Here is a 25,444-nt window from a genome sequence, read left to right as displayed (position 1 = left end):
GATACAAGGTTTTCCTTAAGCTTTCTGAATGAAATTTCACACTCCTCAGTCCATTCGAAACTGACTATTAAGCGATATAGTGGTCGTGCAATGACCACATATATATATATGAATCTTTGATAATATCCGCAGTGTCTCATGAAGATTGTACTTGTTTGGCATTAGTAGGCCTGGGCAAGTCTGCTATGACTCTAATTTTGTCTAGGTCAGTGGTTATGCCATTTCTTGAGACAATATGTAGATGCGGCCTTGCCTTACCATAAAAATTCACTTGTCCGCGTTGAGACAGATTCGATATGTTCTGCACTTCTCAAATACCTTTTGTAAGTGGTCAATGTGTTCTTTTCGATTAAGAGAATGGACACAGAGATCATCCATATATATTTCTAAGAATATTCTTAGGTATTCTTTGGATGCATGAGTCATTAACCTTTGGAAGGTGGCTGGGGCATTGGTTAGGCCAAAAGGCATAACTCTACACGCATATGTTCCCTATTCTGTGGCAAATGCGGTTTTTTGTTGATCCTCTGTTGCAATTGCCAATTGGTTGTACCTCGAAAACCCATCCAAAATGAATAGGTATGTTTTCTCGCTACCCTCTCAAGAACATGTTCTGTGATAAACAAGGGATAATTATCCCTTATTGTTGCTGCGTTTACCTTTTTAAGGTTCACACACACACGCAACTTTTTGTTCTTTTTGGGGACCACCACAATGGGTGACACCCAATCTGTATGCTCGATTTCATAGATGAATTCGGCATCCTTCAGCTTGTCAATCTCTTCTTTGATTCGTTTAGAGAATGTGTCATTATATGTGTAAGGACGCTGTTTGCTTGGTTTGGCATCTGATTTTAACGGAATTGTATGTTGGCATATCGATGGATCAACTCCCTTGAGGTCTTTGTAAGACCATGCAAACACATCTTTATACTTCTTGAGAAGCTGTGTTAGCATTTCTTCTTCTTCAGGCCCTAAATCAATTGCTATATAGACAGGCTGAGGCTCTTCGCTTGGCGCAATGAGGTCAATTTGTTTTGCATTTTCCGGCCCATCGTAAGATTCCTGGTTTATTCTTTCCCTTATTGGTGGTGTCATTATGATTTTTTTGTCTTGGATGGTGAATTTTTGATAGTGGGACGGTACATCCATGTTTCTTTTTCTGAATCCTCCTTACCTTCCCTTCCACCTCAGTAGTCCATACCTCTTGTAACGTCCGTTTAAGTTCTTGGTATTTCCTTTTACGATCCATTTTGGTCCACTCTGGATCTTTTGTCTTTCCACGTTTTGATTGTTGAGCTTTTCTTGAATTTGTTTCCGTTTTAGTTTTCCGTGCTTGTTTTATGTCCTCATGTGTCCTTTTCCCTTGAACTCTTGAGAATCCACTACATCAATTTCTAACACTGCAAAAGATGAAATTTAGTGGTGGATATCAGAAGTTAGGGATCCTTCACACAAGGAGTATTTGCAATATGAAATCAAGGTATTGAAGTCAGTTGCCATTCTCATGATCACACGTGAAAAAGTGGTGAAGAATCTAGGGCATGAAATGATCGCACTTCCATTGATGAGACAGGAGGCTCTCTTATGGAAAAGAAAAATGCTACCTACCATCAAGCCCAGCCACAAAGGTGATTACAGGGATGTTCCTATAGCTACAATACACGTACAAATGATCATTGGGAATCAACCAACATGGCGAAGGAAATGGTTTGAGCAGCATCCAACAGATGAAACCTGTTACAAAAATTCTCCATAGCATCTCGGATTGACCCAACCTATTGTCCCATCAACAGAAGGTGATCTTGGGATAGCTTCTATTTTTGGCAAAGCAAGAGACCAACCATTCTCAACTACCCCATAATAACAAAGCCAAGCAAATAACCTTCTTCTGTCAGATAAGTATATGATTTACACACTCAAAGGAGTCATCAACATGATGAAGAAAGTGATAGATCTTGCATGCCAAATGCTTGTAAAGATTTCAAATATGCTAATCACCTGCATAACAACCTTCAATTATATTGAAGCAGCGGAGCATCCTTAGGAGGTATTTGTGGAAGGAACTAGAGGACTATGTTGGAATATGGAAATTGAAGTTCCCAACAAAAACATCATGGTATTATATGCAGGAGTCATGCTTTTTCTCTCACACTAGATGCAAACCTTCGAGGAGGCATTCATGATAGGGTTCTTTGAAGCTGACTCCTCCATATTTAATACCATGACCAAGGAATTAGCGGCTTGGCATATTGCATATTGGAGCACTCTCAACAATAGCCCATTCAGAGAGATGGCAAAAAGGATGGAGATCGAAGCACGGGTAGAGAAATCTAAATGACTCACAGGGACTCTGAAAAAAAGACTGATAAACTACTAAAGGCAACATTCAAATGTAATTGCACGAGGATGTGCAATGAATAAGAAGGGGAAAATTTTTGGTGGATACAATGGACTATCACCATAAAGCCAGATACATGTCAAACTTTGTTGTATTCAATCCTTTTTCCAACAGAAGCCTTGTAATTCTGCTGATGATTCTCAAATTGTAATTTAGCCTATTATTCTCTATTACCCACTCACAACCTACAAGCCTTTTAAGTGGCCAATGGTTGTGGGAAAGGGTCCCAAGTTTTTAAGTAAAAACCCTTAGTTTTGAAAGACACATTATCATTATCTTTGGGATTTATTGAATGTCAATTGAGAGCTGTTCTTTGGCTATAAGTTGTAAATCAACCTTTTTCCTTGTCTGGTGATAATCAAAATTCCATTCTGAATAGCACATTGTGTTCCTTGTCTCCTTCTCTTTAATCTAAGTGTAATCATTCTCAGTTTTTTTGTGGTTTGTGACGTCTTATCTGTGAGATAAATGCACTAATTTGAGGTCTTAAATGGATATTTTTTGATGTTTTGATCTTGGAAGAGTTTTTCTAAGGTTGAAGGAAACCTTTTTGTGTAGTTCTATTTAAGTTTTTTATATATATTTTTGGGATGGATCGTGATGTATGTACCTTCCTAGATGGCTGCAAAACTTGGTAGGATCATGCCCTTAGGTGTTGTAACACCTCTCCTTAAGTTCCATTGCATTCTGAAATTGTTCGGATGCCGAGAAGACGTGATGACCTAGAGCAGTGAGATTGGACATAGGCTGATTTTTTGACTAGGAAGTGGTTGATTTTCTATTGTAGATGTATGAACATTTCTTTAGATTCACTTCTTTGAAATTGACAATCTCATTGAGTCTTCGTGCCCCATCCCGAGTCACTTCCTTGCATATTTGCATTATGTTAGTACCAGATAGCTATGCTGCAGACGTCCGTCATGGGGCGACCCGCTAACATTTCAATATAAACACATTGAATGCACAATATTAATATGTGCTAGTGTGTTTCATTGATTTAATCAATATTGGAATGCTTGCTCAAGGGGTTTCTAGCCAGTCAACTAAGGTCCATATTGAATATGGGAATATCCAAGCAAAAAGAGATGACTCATGGATAGATGGAACTGTGGACACTGCAATGGTTGCTCTTTTTGTTAGCAAGGTGGATAGGTTTGAGGCTATTGACAAGGCTCATACAAAAAGAGTATTTTCTTGTGGCAAGGATCACAAATTTATTGATAGAGACATCATTGATGGCCTTATCACATGGTAATGTACTAAGCAGAGCTATGTTTCAAATTTTTTTTGTGGTGGAGTTGTGTTGGAGCAAAGCTTGTTGAAGAAGAGAAAGGTTATTACTCTATGTAAAGATGATTTTGATGCAATGGAGTTAGAATCTCCATGCTCTAGTATTTTGGAGAGCGATATGTCCTTGTAGGAGTGGTGTGGTGCAAGTCAAGCATCACTTGCAAGACAAACACTGGAGTTGAATGATATAGAAAAAGAAGACCTTAACAATCTTGACATCGATGGGCAACAAAGCAATGGAGAGGATGTTGATGTAAATGAAGATAATGATAATGTAGACAACACGGAGGATAGTGAAGTTCAAGAAGCTACAAATTTTGACCATCAATGGGGGGGGAGACAATGTTGGAGAAATGAGTCCAGTTGTGGATATTGAGTGTGCAAAAGAAAATTCTCAAGATAATGAGGATCATGATGCAGGCAATGAGGATGCACAAGAGGATGATAGAGACCCTCAAGACATTGAAGCTGATGAAAAAGGTGAGAATGCTTCTTAGAGTATTTTTGATACTAGGTTTAATGATGCATGCCATTATAAGTGTAAAAAGGTAGGATAGTGTATTGAATTGATCAATTGTGAACCTTTAGGTCCTTTAAAAACTATTTTATTAATACTATCTTGTGTCTTTCTCTAAAAGCATGTCATTTTTCTTAGATTTAACTGTTGTTGATTGAGTGGTATCTATGAACATCTACCATTGAAAAATCATGGGGGGATCAAACTTGAGTTTGAGCCAAAGCACGTGTTTTCTATTTAAAGTGTCAATTCACATAGCTAACATACAAATTTGTATTAAGAGTAAGAAATTTTGGTTTTGGTGGGACAAAATTAGCATTACCAAAATACTAATGAGTAAGAAATTTTGGTTTTGGTGAGACAAAATTAGCATTACCAAAATACTAATGAGTGTCAAACTTAAGTTCAAGACTAATAAGAAGAGCTAGTGAAGCACTAGTGTATGAACTTCAATCACAAAATTCCTATTTGAGTTCTTCTAAGTGAGGCTTAGAATTTCATATCCTAATGTAGCACTTGCATATGCTACGTGAAACTCATAATGTCTTTGTACCTAAAAAGGCATTGAAATTTAGTTTATAGGCTCAAACTTAAGTTTGAGCCTTGCCTCCACATGTTAGTGTAGCACTACAATGTGAGGCCAAGCTCTTGAGCACTACCATGTTAGGCCAATCTCAAGAGCATTGTAGCAATAGAACCTTCCAAATAACTTATAGATTATGAAGTAAAAGGGATCATACATTAAAAAATTCATAGCTAAGAGGTTTTTTAAATAGGCCTTGCATGTGCACAATATAATAATTTTATACATAGTGAATGCGTTGAGACTAGAAAGGGCTTGAGACTCAAGCCTTACACTTGAAACATAAGCCTAAGATTAACATTTAAACCTTAGGCATAAACTTAATTTTGAGTCTCACCTCCAAATGTGAAATAGGTAGCATAATAGGTGAGCATCACATTACCGTGTGTATGAGTTTCAACGACAAAAGTCCTTGTCATAGAATCCTACCCCAGTAGTTCCAAGTGAGGCTGAAAATCTCATATCCTATTGTAGCCATTACATACATTGTTAAAAAAGAGTCATAATCTTTAACAAGAAATTGAATCTATTTTGTAGGATCTAACTTAAGTTCAAGCCTTGCCTTTGTATGTCAGTGTAGCACTACCATGTGAGTCCAGTCTCATGAGCATTGTATCAAAAGAATGTTACAAATAACAAAATACTTATAAATTATGAAGAAAAATGAATCATACCTTGAAAAATTCATAGATAAGGGGTTTTATCAATAGGTCTTGAGCACACATAATATAAAATTTTTTCACGGAGTGAATGATAAAAACTAAAAGGGGCTTAGGGCTAACATTTTAAGCTTGAAACATAAGCCTAAACTTTGAGATTTAAGTTTTAGGCTTGAAACAAAAGCCTAAACATTTAGACTTAAAGCCTTAGGCTGGAGCTTGAGATTGAGCCTCACTTTCAAATGTGCTTTAGGTATCATGCTAGGTGAGTATTTTTGTGTTAATGTGTTCAATGGAGCCTTTCTAGCATATAAAACTTATCGGTTAGATGGAAATGAAATGGATTATATGGTTATTAAAAATCCACTAGACTATTTTCTAAATAGGTAACAATGCCTTTTTTCACCTTTCACATGAAGACAACAAAATAGAAGACAAAGATAACATGACTCAAGCAGAACAAGTGTTACCCACCATTGTTGGAGAGATCTAGTTTCATAAAGGTGATGATATATCTACTCAAGATATTGTAGAGCAAAAAAGAGATCTTTTAGAACAAAACTCTCAAAAACCTTCAAATGACATGACTAAAAGGAGTGAGAACATGCTACCCACCGCTGGTGAGACCCAGGTTCATGAAAGAAACACTAGGGGTAATGAAGAGGAGATGGTAGTGGTAGAGAATCAAAGTGATTTTGTTGTGCAAAATCCTCCAAAACCTTCAAATGACACTAACAACGTGCCTCAAAGAGATGAAAATTAAGAGGGTAGTGAGAAGAAGGGTGAATCCAATGAAGAGCTCCAAGTTACTCTTGCAACCAAGGAGGTACAAGACAAAGTTGACAAAGGGACAGGAAAAGCTACACAAAACACAAACAAAGTCCAAAGCATTCAAGAAAGGGAGCAAGGGATTGAAAGTGGTGAGGAAAACAAAGGTACATATTTTTCCAATGTGATTAGTATAGATATTGCCCTTTTTGGAAGATAATACAAAATTCTATTATGTTGTCTTTGTAGGTGAAATTGACATTCAAAATCAAGGATCAAGTGCGCCACAAGTAGACATCAACGTTGAGGAGTTACTTCTAGATGCACAAAAACCTAAGCCACTTGGAAGCTTATATTCTTTTGAGAGAGATGGAGATAAACTAGTCTTTCAATCTTCCCACATCAATATCCACAATGGCACCCTCATCTCTATCCTCTCTCTTGATTGCTTTTCACCATCACCCTCATCTCGTCCCGGCACACCTGCTGCACTCTCACATGGCTTGTTCCTACTGGGATACGCTGTGTACACAACCCTAAGCCTAACACTGTGCGCTCGTGGGAGCGTGCTGTGTGTGTGTGTGTGTGTGAGACAGAGAGAGAGAGAGAGAGAGAGAGAGAGAGAGAGAGAGAGAGAGAGAGAGAGAGAGAGAGAGAGAGAGAGAGAGAGAGAGAGAGTCACTTTTAGGAGACATCATTATAGATGAGTATGGGAGTATGAGACATAAATAAATGTATGCAATTTTCAATTGTGTGCTGCAAATATATGGTTCCTTGTTTTGAGATTTATAAGTGCAAAACCTTAAATTGCTATCATTCTTTGTATCATATGCAAAAAGTATTGCTCATGCAATTAGCATGAAGAAGCAGGCACTCATTGTTGATCTAAATGGAGTTTTACTCAACAAAGAAGACAAGAAGCATCCATGTACAGATTGTTGACCTTGGTCACACCACAATTGTTGTCTCGCCCAGGTTTTTTTGAATTTTTGGATGAGATATGTCAGTAGTTTCGTGTTGGTATTTGGTCCACCATGCTACAAAATAATGTTTGCACTCATGTGAACACTCTTGAAAAGCATGCACATAAAAAATATCATCTCTTTCTGTTATGGGGGCAAGAAGATTGCTACATCCATAATCTTTGAAAAGTGTATAGACCGGATAAGCCTAATGTTGAGACTGTGTTTAAGCCTTTGTTGAGGGTTTGATATTAGTGCAAGAATTAATGTAGTACAAAGAATACATTTCTCATTGATGATAGCCCTTTCAAGGGATGTATTAACCCAAAAGATATCTGCTTATATCCTAAAAGTTTTCAAAGGAGGCTTGACTATCTTCTTTGCAATGAGCTTCTACCATACCTTTTAAATCTAACTAATATAGATGAAATTCGGTCTATTATTTCACTCAATCAGCTAGGAAAATCTCCAATCATAGAGGTTCATGACCTATTTACAAAGTTTCACGACATGATGGAAGAATGGGGCTTGTTCAATGCCCAAGTTCTAAGGGAAGAACTTGACAACAATTCAGTTGAAGTAGAAAGCTCATCTTGTGCATCTTCATAGCTACAATTGTACAGTAACAAGTTAAGTTATGTTCAAGAAAGTAGGGGCAAGAAAGTACTAAACTCCTTAAGCAAGGATCCAGCTATGTTGGCATCCATGTTTGGTGTGCCACTACTATCTTCAAACCAACTGAACTTGTTAAAATTGTTTCACAAAACAAAAAAAATTAGTGATCAACATGCTATTGCTTATGCTACTATCTTGGGGTATGATCGTGGCCATTTCATTAGCGGAGTTGCAGCAAAAGCATACATATCAGGCCTACTTAAGCTTATGGGTAGGACTCACTTTACATTTATAAAAAAACATAAAAAATTACAATCAAATTGTTATCTAATATAGCATATCTTTTATTATAGATGGAAGAAAACAATCAGTAAGGGCTTGGCGTGCACGTTGACTTAATCACATGGAATGTTGACATACATCAAGAGTGGTGGAAATGTGTTAAGAAGATTTTGGCCAAAACAATGTGCTGGGTTCTAGTATTTTGACTAAAACAATGTGTTGGTAGGTCCAATTATTTGAACATGAACCAAATATGTACACTTTTATATTTCATCAACTAGATGTTATTCAACCTTGCAAAAGAAGTCTCTCTTTTATCTTTGTGGTTGGAGCTCTTTGTACAAGATTTCTTCTGTATTGAAGGAAAATATTTTCTTTTGTATTGAAATATTTGCCTTCTCAAGGTTTAAGTCTATATATATCATAGATTAAATAAATAATGTTGGTGCACAATGTGTAATTGAAAATATTTTCTCTTCCATTGACCATCATGTCTTTTGTTTTGAACAGGAAATTCTGAAGCATATAATTTTGATTTCAAATGTACAAAGCATTTACTATTGAGGTGGCACATGTCACTGAACACTCATAGGCCTAGAAGGAAATTGATTCCACCACCCTCAGATACTATACAAAAAAAAATAAGAGTATTGATCCTTGAACTCAATGGTGTTTTACTTAAGACTACTGAAATGCAACATGGTGATGTATGTCCAAATTGGGGAAAACATATGCATCTCGTTGAAGAGAGTACAAATGTCTGGCATTTTATTTGCAAATATGTATTCACTTTCCTTGATTTTTACATGCAATGGTTTGAGGTGTGGATTTGGAACACTGATAGATTGCAAAGGACTCGTCATATTTTTGAGTTGTGCTTTCCGCAACACCATAAAATTTTTAATGTCATAGCAGGACAGACACCATGCCAAAAGACAGATCTTCTGATTGGATATTGATTTGTATACCACAAGAACTTGGATGTAGCATGGAGAATTTTTCATGATTAGATGGAAATAATGCCTTAATTTTTTACAAAGCCCTTTACAGTGTAATGTGTAATATGCCCGAAACCTACTTGAAATTTTTTTAGAGAGAACAATCATTGCATGGTTACTTGGTTGGATCTATGCAAGGGAAAAACGAGAGTATACTTGCAATACGTTGGTAAATGAAGCAATTTGTGATAGAGAAACCTTGTAAGTCAGTGGCGCAATACATGAGAAAACACAATGTTTAATGATGTATTTATAGTCATTGAGCCTCTTGACATAGTATAATTTCCAAGGATGAGTTGTAAACTACTTGGATCCATGTAAATATTTGAATTGGATTTTATTTTCTATCTTGGTGTTTCTAAACACCACACTATTTTGAGGTCCCTTCAATTCTAAAATTTATTTTTGATTACTGTAGATTCTTTTCATGAGTGTTTATATATCCAATTCTTTAATGTTCATGTCTCAAATTTGAGCTACTAATTCAAAGAACTTTTTTCACATGAATAACGTTGTATAATGAAAATTGAGTTTAGTGCCACGCTTCCCTCATGCTTTTGATGTCATTGTAGTCAATGCATATAACTATATATTTAAATACACATATCCATATGGATATGTGTTAAGGGGTATATGAGACATAGAGTGTAACCGTCAATAGATGATAGCTTAAACTACACAAAAATACTAAGTTTTTCAAGAGCGTTATAAGTAATGGGACTTGAATAATTCCCAAAATTCCTAAATAGGTCTTTAATGGTGTTTGTGTCTATGGGTTATGTCAAGAAAGTGCCAAAAATTGAACAAGCAGTGATGGTTTTGAGTCAAGCCTACTACAAATCCCCAGTGTTTATTCTTGATGTTGTTCTTGGGTGTGTAGAGACAGTGCTCAAGTGCAAATGCATGCACTGGTGGACTTTATTAAACTCGGTGCTAGTGCTTGCAAAGAGAGAGAGAGAGAGAGAGAGAGAGAGAGAGAGAGAGAGAGTGGGATGAGGGGAGGATGGAAGGGATGGAGAGAATAAGAGAGATAGACAAGGATAATCTGGGAAATTGGGCTTATATAAGGACATGTTATGCACTGTTTTTGAAACAATTCAAACTTTATATCTATTGTGGCTATCTTTTCACTATAGGTCTCTTTCTTTATCTTTCAAACACACACACACACACACACACACACACACACACATACAAGAAGGTGGCTAGGCGTTGGTGCTTAGGCAAGGGTGTTAGCAGCAAGCTAACTCGGATAACATTTTTTGGAGCTTTTATTGTAAAAACACTTATTATTTTGATAAATTGGGAATGTTGTAACTCCTACTTTTCAAATAAACAGTGTAGTTGATGAGCCACGACTACAAGCTTCCAGATTGTAATAACCTATCTTTAGTTAGAGCTCCTAGATTATTAGTTTTGACCACAAAAAACCTTGGCTAAGATATAAAAGCCAATTTTTGTAAGTATTTTATAAGTTTTGGATAATAGAAACACAGCGTGAGCTAACAACACTCACTTCTCTCCTTCTCAAGCTTCCTACTTCCTTCCCGGTTGTTCCATTGTAGTCATGTCTGTTGCGTTGCAACCGCAGGTAAGATCTCTACGCATTGACGTAAGCATTTCATGGTAATCCGTAGCTTTTTGGCATCGTTGACTTGCGGCCTAATTTCATCATAAGTAGGAATTTAAGCTTCAAAATCATAAAATAAGTATAGGCGAGGTATTGGGGCATCATTGTTGAGCATTTAGATGCATTCTGGGTTGAAAACGACTAGGTCAAAAACTCACTGTTGTTAATAATCGTGATTTTTTCACTTGACCTAAAGTGAGATATGAGACCATAAGCATGTGTGTTTAGGTCTTATAAGCATTTCCTAGAAGTTTCATAACGTTTGGATGTCGTTTGATGCTATATGGATGTGATTTGTTTGTCGATTAGCCACTAGATTTTAGTGATTTTGTCATTTGAGTGTAGCTTGAGTTAGATGCGATTTGTTTGTTGTTTTCCAAGAAATTGAAAACCTCTTGTAGCCTCTATGCACTAGTCAAGTCAGCTTCGTCCCATGGATTGACAATTATATTTGTGGTTCTCGCTATTTCTGCAATAAGATAGGAGTGAGGTTAGACACCGGTCCCACATTTGGCGCTGCTGTCAGGGATCGAAGAGACCTAAATTAGGAAAAAACATGAGCCTCTTGTGAAATTATCCTTTAACTTCCTTTAGGATTACCTAGAGTCAAAAATTTCTCTTTAAAACCGCATAGCTTAAGATTGTCGTCTTTTGCTGTGTAGAGGTAGCTTGGAAGGAGGTTTTACTTGCTAAGTACCTTTTAGGACTATAGGATTAGATTAGGATTTTGAGAATGATTGATGGACGAGACAAGTATTGAGATCAAGGCTCAGAAAACCATAAAAAACAAAAAAACGAGTGTTTGTGGACACTTTCCACAACCCCATTGCAATAGAACTTACGAGTAGGGTAAATAGAATCCGAGGTGGGAACTCAGAACATTGCTCTATCCAAAAGAATCAATTGCAAGTTGTTTGTGTAAAGTTGGAGAATTTTAGGTCTACGAATAGAAATAGCACCAGAAGACTATCCACCATTGAATCCAACTGGTAATTATGCTTTATAAGTTGTATGAACCAGTGGGTAAGCTTAAGGACGCATTTGAGGTAAAATTTCAAGAGTTTGCAAAAACTCAAATTATTTACTTTTTCTTGATATTTTAGGCCAAATTAAGTTTTGACTTGACTCAGAGGCTTAAAATAGTTCATAAAAAGACTGTCCAATAAAAAAGTTGGAAAAAGGCTCGTTTTAGGCCAAAAATAAATAATCGCGATTATTTACTTTCAACTCAAAAGTAACCAAGGTTGATACCAGAGACTCTATGCATGTGTACAAACATCTTTTGTATGGCCCATAGAATTTGGATCACCAAACTGACAAAACCTTGATAAAAACTAAAATCTATACTACTTGTCGAGAACTTGAGTGTAAATTGAAAAAATTGTATTCAAACTTAGGGAAAATTGACTCATAGGCTTATATTGAAGTGTTAAACAAGTGTACATGCTCAGTTGACCAAAAAGATGCAAAAATTTGCCAGAAGTAATTAATCGCGACTATTTACTTTTGTCCCATTTTTCAACTTTTTTTACCAACCTAACATACCACTAGTTTTAGCATGTTATATTAAGTCCACAAATCAAATTTGGTAAGATTGGATCATTGGAGTGAAAATTGTGGCCAAACTTGCAAAGTCACTCTGCAGACAGAAAATTGTTGACCATTTGAACATGAATTATCCAAACTTGATGAAACTTGGCTAGGGAGCTTAAGTTGAGCTGTTTAACCAATCTATGTCAAGATTGTGGCAAAAAATTACAGGAGTAAATAATCGTGATTATTTATATCTACTAAAAAATTGGATATTTTTGCACAATTGAGTATACCACAAGGTCAAGCATATCAAGTAGACCACACAAATCAAATCTGGTGAAATTTGGATCACAACAGTGAGACTTAAGCTACATTCTTGAAATCTGAGTCTGTGGACACGAAACAGTTGTTAACTTGAACAGATTTTGTTCCAACTAACTTGTCCAGAGACCTTAACAAGTTGAGTACTTGGCAAAACAAGCCAAAAAGTGCAAAAATTTGAGAAAAGTAAATAATTGTGATTATTTACTTCTGATACATAGAGACACCATTTTGGACTTTTGAGCTTGTACAGTGTTGGATTAACATATCACAAGGCCACCGTGCAATTTTGGGTTCAATCGGATCCAATTAGTACAGGCTCACTCAATTGCCAGGGTGCAGATTAGTCCTTTGGCTTTTTGCAAAAGTAGAATCTGAAAGTCTCAAGTACTGATTCACTTAGCTCAATTTGAAAAGATACAAATAGACCAATCACAATAGTTAGCAAAAAATTGTACAGTCTTTGTAAAAGGATAGCTAACTTGATTAAAACTAATACAAGAATCAGGTTGCAGACAAAGAATTGAAAGCTTGAGAGAAGTTGCAATCAAGTCAAGTGGAAGAAGCTGATAACAGGACAATTTGACGGTAAGTACTCTACCCAAGGCTTCACAAGTCTATATGAACCTTAGATTTGGTCGTATACTAGCAAATACAGGCATATTTGGAGAGACCACTAGTAGAGTATCCACCGAAAAGAGTGTCAATCAAGGAGATCACTTGGACACTATCTTTGAAGATGTCTCAGACACTTTTTCAGAATCAACATCTGAAATGTCTTCCTGTTTGACTCATTCAGAAACCGGAACGATAATACGTTATAAGCACATACTCACCTTTTATAAGACTAATCGTCATGGACCTCAGGTTTACCAGGATCCTAATGAAGAGTGTGCTATTTGCATTGATGACCATGACATAGAGTTTGAAGAGGAAGTCAGGGAAAAAAAACAAGGAAAAATGTATGGATAAAAACGGAACTCGGTATTTACAAGTTGAAAACCCTGACGTGATAGACAAATGAGGGTTAGAAGTAAATACCATAATTCTAGGTATGGAAGCAAAAGAAGGACCATCGACTTTAAAATTTGAGGCCTTTGAAACGGCTTAGCACAAATAATCCTAGGATCGGAGTCATTTGTTGGGAGGATAGAAACGTCAAAGATCTTCTATGGACTTCTCATGCAAAATCAGGATAGTTAACACCCATGAAAATCATTTATATCTTCAAAATCAAAGACAAGGTTTCAATAGATCTACGAGCCTACCTATTTAGGGATTTTTATATCATTAATTTTGTTATGATGAGTCATGAGGAGGTGGAACAAACCAAATACCAAGGGTAATCCATAAGGGATTGGATATTGGGCCAAGGATCACAAACTATTCCAAGAGATGAACTCCGAGAGAGATCTTTTGAGAGCAATATACCAGAAACTACATCATCACAAAGAAAATTGGGTGACACTAAAGCCAGTCCAGGGCTACATGAGTCACTATTTCCAACAGATTGGTTTGAAGGATTCGGAACAGTACCAACTTATAGCTGCATGTTCCAAAACTGGATCAAACATAATACGGTAGCTCAAATCTATAGCTTCAAGCAGAAACAAGGTGAGTCTGTTAGGGATTGTGCAACTAGAATGAAACAATATATTGCAAGATGCTCAGAACTAGAAATACCTATAGAGGAAAGGTTAGTATCATTGTTTCTAGAGGGACTGCTAAACAAAGAACTTCAAGCTATATTGTATAGCAAGAAACATATGACCCTAGAAGAGTGTGTGTCAGATGCTATTGACTTAGGGGATAAGTGTGATATTTTCAATGAAGAAGATGTCCCTAAGGATAATCAAAGTGAGAAAACTACATCCACCAGACTAGCACAAGTGAGAACGGCTGCTGCAGCACCACTTACAGCCATAGAAGACATGGTCAAAAGGATGATTGAAATGATGAATAACATGCAAAAAGCACCTATGAGGTGACCAGGGCAAGGGATACCTCAACAAGGACAACCAATTAGGCCACAAAAATGGTGTGCAATCGAGGGTAAATGGACCAACCATGAGACCAAAGAGTGCTATTACCGACCAAAGTATGAGGGGGATGTTCAATACGTGCCTATGCGGCCACAAGAACAACCCATGTACATATATCAGCCTAATATGGCCCCAGTTCAAAGACCATTGATGGGTATGGAAAGACCTCAACCCGTCAACAACCTCCATATCCTGGACATAATGCAGTGCCTATAAAGTACATGCACTTAGAGGGAGTCATAGATAAACAAGCACTAGTGCCTGCTACACCCTATGTTGAGCCTAGTCCATCTACCGTAATGGTAGAAGGAGATTGGTGTAATTCACATCCACCACCAATGGAAGAACCTATGACTTATACTACACCAGAACTTGCACCAATGTACTGTGTAGATAATCAAGGTGTTAGACCTCCAATGGTAAGACCCATGATTAAGCTAAGAATTGGACTGTCATAACTGTGGTGCACATGATCACTAGAAAAATGAACGCATAGAGCTTGACAAGAACATTAAGCCAGTTGAAGCTTTTTGTATGCAATGTTGCAAAAAGGGAGGAAACTTCCCTGAAGATTGTCTGTCATAATAATCAATATCTAATTCTTCTAAATGATTTTCTCATGTTAAAGTGATCATTTAATATGGGGAAGTGCCAGGGGAGAAAAAGCTAGAATATTGGTTAAGCTAGCAGACCGGCCACAGTAGGGATCCAAAGGAGGGAAAATAGGGATCCAAAGGGGGGGTCATCTGCAAAAGATCCATGTGCAACAATGGGCTAGCCCTAGGGAGGTCCAATGAGAAGATAGGAAGAGCAAATAGCAAGAGGGGTCGCCCAAAAGAGAGAGGGGGCTGATTTTTGCAAGGCATTATCACACACACACTCACACAATCTCATGTGGTAAGTAAAGAAGACTCTCTCTCCTTCTCAAGCTTTAATGGAAAGCTTACCACCTACTCCAAGCTGGTGAGAAGGGAGGCCTACACCGACAACTCTTGGCTTTGTGATGCAAATCCAACCAAGAGCCAAGCTTCAATGCATGCTCATCTCCTCTACCATGCTAATTACTAAGCTAAGATATGCTAATATGAGTGATTATGTGAGGAGATGTACATCTTTCTCGTAAGAATACTCTTCTTCCTCTCAATCTACTCTCATACCCTGCTAGCTCTCACCATCTTTGAAGGTGTGTGAGGTCTTGGGTCTGAGACCGGGGATAATTGATGTTGTGTTTGCTAAGTGTTTTGCTTAGTGCATGAAGCTTTCATCTTCATTGCACTAGCTAGTCTTGAAGGAACACAAAGAATTGTATTGTACAATGTCTCTCTTGATGGGAGAAACCATAATACAAAGCCTTTTGGAGGGGGGACCGGCTCCATGCAAATCCGGTCCTCAACTGTTGTCAATAGTTTAATTTCTCTCTCTTTTGAAAGTATTGTTCATGCTATCTAACTAGGTGTTATGCTTTTTGTTGCTCTCTCCACCCAAGCACTCTTGTAATTCTCATTAGGAATCTATTCTAATGAAATGCCCACTATCTTCATGCTAGTTTCCGCTACGCACAAGTTTTTAGGCCATTAAATGTTACATTGGTATCAGAGCACAAGGTTTCTCTTTTCTTGCTCAAGAAGGGAGGTCCTCAGGCTAGCTATAAATGGTTGGTATTATTAATTGCATGTGAGTAAGTAGAATAGGGATTTTTCAGCCTTGCAGTACGCCTGCCTTCGTGCAGCTAACAGGGCATCATTGTCGAGATCTATGGTCTTAATAGTGGAGTCCTACGGAGCTTGCCTACGGCTTAACCACTATTGAGCTATTAGAAGCTTGACAGGAGCCGGTGTTGTTTTGGTGTTGAACGACCCTCTCTTCTATTCCTTGCAATTAATGGTATTCGAGCCACGGGTACAGTAGCTTGAGTTCTTTTTCTAAAGGGGTAAAGAGGAGTAGCAACTAGGGCTTGAAGTGCCAAAGTACACCCAAAAAGTTTACACCTAAAAGGTTTTAGAATGGCTGACAATAGTAAAGAGAGTGAAATTAATGTTGATAACTTTGATTTTGCTAATGAGCAAGCTACTAATGATGCTCCGATGCTTGTTAACTATCTTGTTTCTAGGCTTCAACAAGCCATGGAAAATCCATCTCTCCAAAGTCAAGTGCAACTGCAGCTCCGTGCTCATGGGATTCTCCAAGCTCATCACCATGACGAGACAACACCTAGGAAGCCTCCTTGTGAGACTTCCAAAAGAGGTCTCTCTCCGATTTGGGAAGAAGAAGAGAATCCATACGAAGGGCTCAAGAATTTACTTCTTGATGATGCATCTCCTTCCCAAAGGAGAACTCAAGAGCCTCCACCAAAGGAACGAGAAAGAAGTGATTCTCCCGCCACCTCGGCGGAGATGGCTCCATGAAGACTGTGGGCTAAACGCTCTCCATCACCACCAAAGCAGAGAAGACCATCTCACTCTTCTCCACATCATAATTCAAAGAGGGATGATAAAAAGAAAGAGAAGAAAAAGGTGAGAAAGAGGACACCCTCTTCTTCATCCTCTTCCTCTTATGAAAGTGATGGTGAAGACGATGAAGATCAAGACAAGAAAAAGGCGAGAAAGAGGTCACCCTCTTCTCCACCTTCTTCAAATTCTTCACCTTCTGAAGAAAGTGATGGTGCAACCTTTGAACCATCAAAAAGAAGAGGCCATAGGAAATCTTATGCGGAATGGAAGAGGTCGTCCAATCTGAAGAAGTTCAAAGAAGGAGGGAAGAGCATCTCTTTCCTTACTTATGATGGCACCTTTGGTGCTACGGACAAAGTCTTGGCCTTTATCCAACAGTTTGATGCGGCGTTTGGAGATGAGGGCTTCACGGAGTCCTCCAAGCTACACCATGTAGCTATGCACTTTCAAAAGTCCGCCAGGCAATGGTGGTCTAGTCTACGAGCCAACGGTGAAGCTCCACGAACATGGAAATCTTTAAGAGCTTCCATTATGAAACAGTTTTTGGCCACCGATGCCAAAGACAAAGTACTCACCGAATGGCGAAGCTTAAAGCTCTCTCCCTATGAATCTATCCACAAATATGTAGACAAGTTTTGGGACCAACAACTCAAAGCCACTGTCTTCAAAAAGTTGGATTTTGTAGAGCAAAAGAAACAATTTTGTGTGGGCTTAACCGAAGAAATGGCACAGTATGTCAACTCCCAAAGGCCACGTACCATATCAGCGGTAATACACCATACTATGGTGGCCCTCTCGAATCAATTTCCAAACGGGGGCTAAAAGAAATAATAAGCCCACAGAAAACAAGGGTTCCAACGAGCTTAAGGGGAAGTACAATGTCCAAAAGTCTCCTAAGGGAAACTCCAACAAAGCTAAAGAGAAGGGAGTTTACAAAGGTAAAAAACAAATTCTCTCCTGAAGAGCTTGAGCATTATCGCAAGGATAACTGGTGTTTCAAGTGCGGCGAACAAGGGCATGCGTACTGCGCTTGTCCCCAAAAGAACAACCGCCAAGATCCTCCTAGAGCTACCTTGGTTGAAATCCAAGAGGAGGAGACTCACCAAACTCACCACAAAGGATCTCCTCTATGCCATGCTTGGGGAAAGGTAAGCAAACATGATGCTTTTATTCTCTTTGACCTTGGTTCTACTCACAATTTTATATCTATAGAGTTGGCCACCAAGCTAGGCATACATGCCTACGAGATGGGAGATGTCCTACCCGCAGACAGTGCTTTCAAGGGGCAAAGAAGCTTCAGTCACTCCCTTAATCGGGAAATTGAGGCTTCATGTCCAAAGCTATGTGGACAAAGAGGACTTATTTATCTCTCCTCTCAAGCATGAGGATGTAATCCTAGGGGCACCATGGTTTGATCGCTTGGCTGCCAATGTTAAATTTCCTGAAAGGAGAATCTCCTTTAAGTTCAGGGAAAAAGACATGTATATAGATGCTAAGTAAATGGGTAACACTATCCCCATTGTACATACACCAGCTTTCAACAAGTCAATAAAGAGCTCTATTTCCGTGTACATGATTTTTGTTAAAGATTCTCAAAATGAACCTAATGCTTTAGCAAAAGAAAATAAAAGCAACCAAAAGGAATTAGAGTTATCCAATTTCCTCAAGGGGTTTAAAGATGTTTTTATTGACGACATCCCTTGTGAGCTACCTCCTAAACGAGGTAATGATGACCATGCAATTGAACTTCTTCCAGGAAGTTCACTGCCTAGCAAACCTCCTTATAGAGTTTCTCAAGCTCAACAAGAGGAGGTTATGCGGCAAGTGCATGAGTTCATTGAGAAGGGTATGGTTAGGCCTAGATCATCTCCATTTTTCTCACTTGTGCTATTAGTGCAAAAGAAAGACGGCACATATCGTATGTGTGTTGACTATAGAGCACTAAATGGGATCATTATCAAGAATAGGTTTCCCATTCCACGGGTAGAAGACCTATTTGATAAGCTACAAGGATCGACCTACTTCAGTAGGATTGACCTAAAAAGTGGCTATCATCAAATAAGGATAGTTGATCAAGACATTGTAAAGACCGCATTTTGCACCACATTTGGTCTTTACAATTACATTGTCATGCCTTTCAGCTAGACCAATGCACCAGCCGCATTCAACCGCTTGATGGAGAAGCTGTTCAGGCCTCATCGAACCTTCACTGGAGTGTTCTTTGATGATATTATCATCTACTCTAATTCATTAGACGAACACAAGCAACACCTCCAGGTAATATTTCAAGTTTTAAGAGAGTATAAACTTTATGTTAATAGAGATTAAATATTTAGGTCACATTATCTCTCAAGATGGCATCCAAATGGATCCATTAAAGTTAGAGGTAATAAAAGGATGACCTAATCCAAGGAATCTTCATGAACTAAGAAGCTTTATAGGTATGTGTGCATACTATAGATGCTTCATAGAAAAGTTCTCACAAACTGCGGGACCATTACATGACCTAACAAAGAAAAGCTTTAGGTAAACATGGTCTGCTAAGGAGAACAATGCTTTTGAAAAGCTTATCTCTCAACCTGTGCTTACACTACCGGATCTCTCAAAACCATTTGAGGTCCAATGTGATACTTGTGGTGATTTCCTTGGAGCTGTTTTGCTTCAAGAAGGGCACACCATAGGCTATGAAAGTTGAAGGCTAGATCCTCTTGAGCAAGCTCTAGGCATATATGAAAAGGAACTCCTTGCATTTCTACATGCCTTAGACTCATGGAAGCACTATTTATTGGGGACTCCTTTCATTCTACGAGAACGGATCACCAAAGTCTTGAGTACTTCATGACACAGACCAAGCTCTCCGACAAACAAATGAGGTGGGAAAATTTCCTTTCACAATTTCATTTTCATATTGCTCACATTGCTGGCAAGCATAATCAAGTAGCTGATGCACTCTCAAGACGGCTGAGAGTGAATGCGGTTTCCATAGCAACTCACAATGATCTATCTTCAATGATAGATGATTATGCTATTGATCCCGATTTTAGAGATGTGATTTCAGCCCTTGCATTAGGGAAGAAAGAAGAACCATTTACTTTACAAGATGGTTATCTTCTCTATGGCAATAGACTATGCGTTACTAACTCACTACGTGAGGAAGTAATGTATGAATCTTATGGTCCACCTTATGTGGGGCATAGAGGGATTCAATCTACCTTAAAGGGAATTGAAACATATTTCTATTGGCCTACCATGAAAGTACAAGAGTATGTTTCTAAATGTGTGGTATGCCAAAACACAAAATTTGATAGAGGGAAGCAACTTGGATTGCTTCAACCCTTGACAATCCCTAATTCACCATGAGAGAGCATATCCATGGATTTTATCTTTGGATTGCCTAAGTCTATCCATGGGAATACGGGAATATGGACGATAGTAGATAGGTTCAATAAACAAGCTCATTTTATACCTGTCAAAAAGACTATCAAAGCCCATCAAATGGCAACCCTCTTCATTTCACAAATTTTCAAGTACCATGGCTTGCCAATGTCCATAGTGTCGGGGATAGAGATCCTAGAATGACCAGTAATTTTTGGAAGGGTCTCTTTGAGAATTTAGGGACAAGACTAAACTTATCTTCGCCCTATCATCCACAAACGGATGGCCAAAGTGAAATAGCTAACCTAAGAATTCTCGATCTACTAAAAGCCTATGTAACGGAAGTAGATCAAAGATCCCAATGGGAGAAGTACTTACCCTTAGTGGAGTATGCTTACAATAACACTGTACATACTTCCACAGGAAAAGCACCTTTCGAGGTAATTGAGGGAAGATCAAAAAGTCCCTTGCTACTTAAGGTACATGGGAAGATCTTCGCTGCTGTAGATGAGTATAGCCGAGACCTACAAGAATCTTTTCAAAAGATTAAGGATGCTATCTCTATCTCACAGCAAAAGGCTGTTGCTGACAAGCACAGAAGAGCCCAAGACTTTAAAGAAAATGATTGGGTCTTATTAAAGTTTCCCAAGGCTCGATTAAGGCACATGACGGGCAAGAATCCTACGGGACACCAAAAGTACTATGCTAAATTAGCAAAAAGGTACTATGGTCCCTTTCAGATTCTTAGGCCAATCAATGAGATGGCCTATCAACTCAAGTTGCCCAATCATTGGCTCATACACAATGCTTTCCATGTGAGCCTATTAAAGCCTTACAAAGGAGAGCCACCTCAAGAACCAACTACTGAAGATCCACCGGAGATCGAGGACCAAGAGGAGGTGCTGCATCCCGTGTCCATTCTCCGACATGAAGACAAGGTACTAAGAGTCAGTAAGACTATCCGACGATATCTTATTAAGTTTAAGAATTATCCTTTTGAATATGCTAGATGGATGCAAGGCATACAATTAAAGGATAACCTAAACTTTGTCAATGCTTACAATGATTCAAATGTACAAAATGTTAAAATGAACAAAGCTTTTGTCTTATAAGACTCTTTTTCTTTATTGTGCACAAAAATGAAGTAGTATGCATGCTTAGATCAAGTTTGTGGAGACGACGTCTCCCAAACACCAAGTAGAGCTTGTCACTCTACTATGGAAGATTGATAGGACTAATGTACAGACATGCTTGCGGCAGTCTCAGGCTCTCAAGCACCAAATGGACTAGTCATCCATTGTGGAATGATGTCGTAGGGTAACATAGGGATCCTCTACCCGCTAAGAAAAGGACTCATGAATATGATTTATCTTCTCTACACCATAGTCGAGGACGACTATGATTTCAAGAGAGAGGTGATGTCATAATAATCAATATCTAATTCCCCTAAATGATGTTCTCATGTTAAACTGATCATTTAATATGGGGAAGTGCCAGGGGAGAAAAAGCTAGAATATTGGTTAAGCTAGCAGACCGGCCACAGGAGGGATACAAAGGAGGGAAAATAGGGATCCAAAGGGGGGTTCATCTGCAAAAGAGCCATGTGCAACGATGGGCTAAAAAGACCCTAAGGTTCAGCCCATTAAGACTGCCAAAATGCTAAGGTTCCAAAATTCAAAGGTTGTGTCCAAAGGTCAACCATAGGGGAATTGGATGCTTTGTGTGTGCCCCAAAAGTCTTTTCAAATCCCTACAGAGGAGGGGGCGAGCCTAGCTTGTAGGGGATGAGAGAGAAAGCCACACACACACACACACAAGCTCCCTTTACACAAAGAAAATGAGGGGCACATGTCAACTCCCTAGGCCAGATGCCCACAAGGTGTACCCAATTCCTATTGGATGGCCTTGGAGGTGGACCAATGAGAATTAGGCTAGAGTAAATCTAGTTTAATTAATTTAAAAACACTTAATAAAAGAACCAATGAGAATTAAGTCCTCTAGAAGACTATTATACAGTCTCCCAAGGGGTCCAATGAGCATTCAACATCTCAATGGCTTGCATGATTCCTATTGGCCTGGAGGCAAAGGGGTCCAATGAGAGTTTAGTTGAATTATTAAATTACCTAAAGCTCTCACAAAAGAGGAAAGGGGGACACATGTCAGAAGGCTATCACTTATGCTGCTTAATTGTCATTGGCTAGGGAGGTCCAATGAGAAGATAGGAAGAGAAAATAGCAAGAGGGGTCGCCCAAAAGAGAGAGGGGGCTGATTTTTGCAAGGCATTATCACACACACACTCACACAATCTCATGTGGTAAGTAAAGAAGACTCTCTCTCCTTCTCAAGCTTTAATGGAAAGCTTACCACCTACTCCAAGCTGGTGAGAAGGGAGGCCTACACCGACAACTCTTGGCTTTGTGATGCAAATCCAACCAAGAGCCAAGCTTCAATGCATGCTCATCTCCTCTACCATGCTAATTACTAAGCTAAGATATGCTAATATGAGTGATTATGTGAGGAGATGTACATCTTTCTCGTAAGAATACTCTTCTTCCTCTCAATCTACTCTCATACCCTGCTAGCTCTCACCATCTTTGAAGGTGTGTGAGGTCTTGGGTCTGAGACCGGGGATAATTGATGTTGTGTTTGCTAAGTGTTTTGCTTAGTGCATGAAGCTTTCATCTTCATTGCACTAGCTAGTCTTGAAGGAACACAAAGAATTGTATTGTACAATGTCTCTCTTGATGGGAGAAACCATAATACAAAGCCTTTTGGAGGGGGGACCGGCTCCATGCAAATCCGGTCCTCAAATGTTGTCAATAGCTTAATTTCTCTCTGTTTCGAAAGTATTGTTCATGCTATTTAACTAGGTGTTATGCTTTTTGTTGCTCTCTCCACCCAAGCACTCTTGTAATTCTCATTAGGAATCTATTCTAATGAAATGCCCACTATGTTCATGCTAATTTGTGCTACAGACAAGTTTTTTAGGCCATTAAATGTTACATTGTCCAAAAAATTCTTTAAACAAGGGTAAAACAGTAGTTTGGTATAATTATTGGTGGTTTTTGCAAACTAGGGCGCTCAAGAAGGCATGGAAGGAAGAGATGGAGAACGTGATACACACACCACACTGCGAGAGGGCGGGCTCCGGTGAGCACCAGCCCACATTTCATTCGAGTTGCTTTTCTTGGAAAGTGATTATGCACATGTTCCTACTGATTAGCCAGTGTTGGCTAAGATGGAATCACTGGACAGTAGGCAGCAGGGCAGCAGATGAACGATATTCGTATAGCGACCAACAAGTAGTGGGGTGAAGAGTCGCTCTACAATGCGGGGATTGCAATCGAGCGACTTCAGTTGGTTGATTGCTTCGTCTAATTTTATGAGGTGGATACCTCCTTTTCATAGAAGTTTTGAATGCACAAACAGGTGGAAAAGGCAGCCAAATCGGTGCCAAGTTCTGGGAGGTGGTATGCACAAAGCACGACATTGATCCCACAGGGTCATACAACGACGAGTTGAGGTGCAGCTAGAGAGAGTGAATGTGTACTCCAATGAGGCAAGTTGCGGGTGCTATGTGCCTCACGCCATGCTCATGGATCTGGAGTCTGGTACTATGGATAGTGTTTGAACGGGCCCCTGTGGGCAGATCTTCCGCCCTAATAACTTTGTCTTTGGCCAGCAGCCCGGAGCTGCAACAAGTGGGCCAAGGGTCATTACACCGAAGATGCGGAGCTCATTGATTATGTCCTTAATGTTGTCTGCAAAGAGGCTGAAAACTATTACTGCCTTCAAGGTGAGTGCCTTTAAGATCTCATTCTAGAGTTCTTTATTCTATTTTATTTTGTGAAATATTGTTTTGTCATGCCTTCTTTGCCATTCCTCCGATGTTACAATTCCATTTATGTCTGGTATTATGATTATGTTGTCAATTTTGTTTATATTTGACAATGTAGCTAGCATGTGAAATCATCTTGTTTGAAAACAATGTTCAGATCAGTCCTCAGTGAAGGTTTGAAAACAATGTTTAGATCTATCCTCAGTGAAGGTTGTGAGATTTTTTTGAAGTGAAATTTTCACCACTTCTGCTCTAACTTTTCTAGTTTCCTAGTATCCCCCCTCACTTGGTATAGACATTGGATTTAGATCTACACTCACCACTCCCAGCCAGTGCTGGATTCCAAATTTGTTTCAAGCTAGCAAGGCTTTGCCACAAACTCTTTCTTCAATTAATGTTGATCTGTGACTGTATACTATTCCTATGCTTGAGATGTTTGTCTATACACTATGATGCAAGCTTCTGTAGTGGCAGAAGCTTCAATGTCTTCAGCATTGTGTCATTAATCCTACCGAACTGGTTGATGGTGTCTTGTATACCTAGAATGGTGGTTTTTTCTCTCTTCTATAGCTACATCCCATAGAAAAGCTAGATTTTCTCCTACTGATCAGTTAAATCTATGACTGCTTGCTTTGAGGCCTTTTTTTGTAGTTTTGAGCTCTACCTCCCGCAGCAAGTTCGCATTCTCAATGGCTTCCTTGGGCCTCATCTTATTAAGCTTCCTCTTTTCAGACTTCTTCGGCAAGGATGATGACAATGCGAGAAGGATTTTGTGTTGACGCTCACGATGGGAGGCCAAAACCTTGCAAGTAAAGTGATTGCCAGACACGGGGTGAGTTCTCAGTTCACTTTAGTCGTGACTTATTTTTGACTACTCAATGCCCTTAGGCTTTAGCTATGGAGTCCGAGTCCTGACCTACTGATAAGTGATGCTTAGTCTTGACATCCCGACCTGCTAGAGCTAGCATCCAAGTCCCAACCTCTTCCACTGCAACCGCCAACACTGTTGACTCCCTGGGCCTCTTGTTGCCTGTCCGATGCACTAAATTGGCTTTTAGATCATAGTTTGAAGTATCTATCGGTAGCTACACTAAATCTTGTCACATTTTGTCAAAATTTTTCAAGGCAAGCTAGCTTAGATTTTGCAAGTTAGTGATACTCACAATTTTGGGTGGTAGTGTT

At 38.9% G+C, this 25,444-nt stretch overlaps 1 pseudogene; it reads left to right on the top strand.

Annotated features, from left to right (window-relative positions):
* The first annotated feature begins 23,697 nt into the window (after positions 1-23,697).
* Positions 23,698-25,041, top strand: LOC147451808 (tubulin beta-6 chain-like; annotated as a pseudogene).
* The last annotated feature ends 403 nt before the right edge of the window (positions 25,042-25,444 follow it).

Source organism: Adiantum capillus-veneris, chromosome 8 (genome assembly GCF_014529385.1).
Source record: "Adiantum capillus-veneris isolate H3 chromosome 8, ASM1452938v2, whole genome shotgun sequence".
In the NCBI taxonomy this organism is placed as follows: Eukaryota; Viridiplantae; Streptophyta; class Polypodiopsida; order Polypodiales; family Pteridaceae; genus Adiantum; species Adiantum capillus-veneris.
This window is presented reverse-complemented; position numbering and strand designations above follow the sequence as displayed.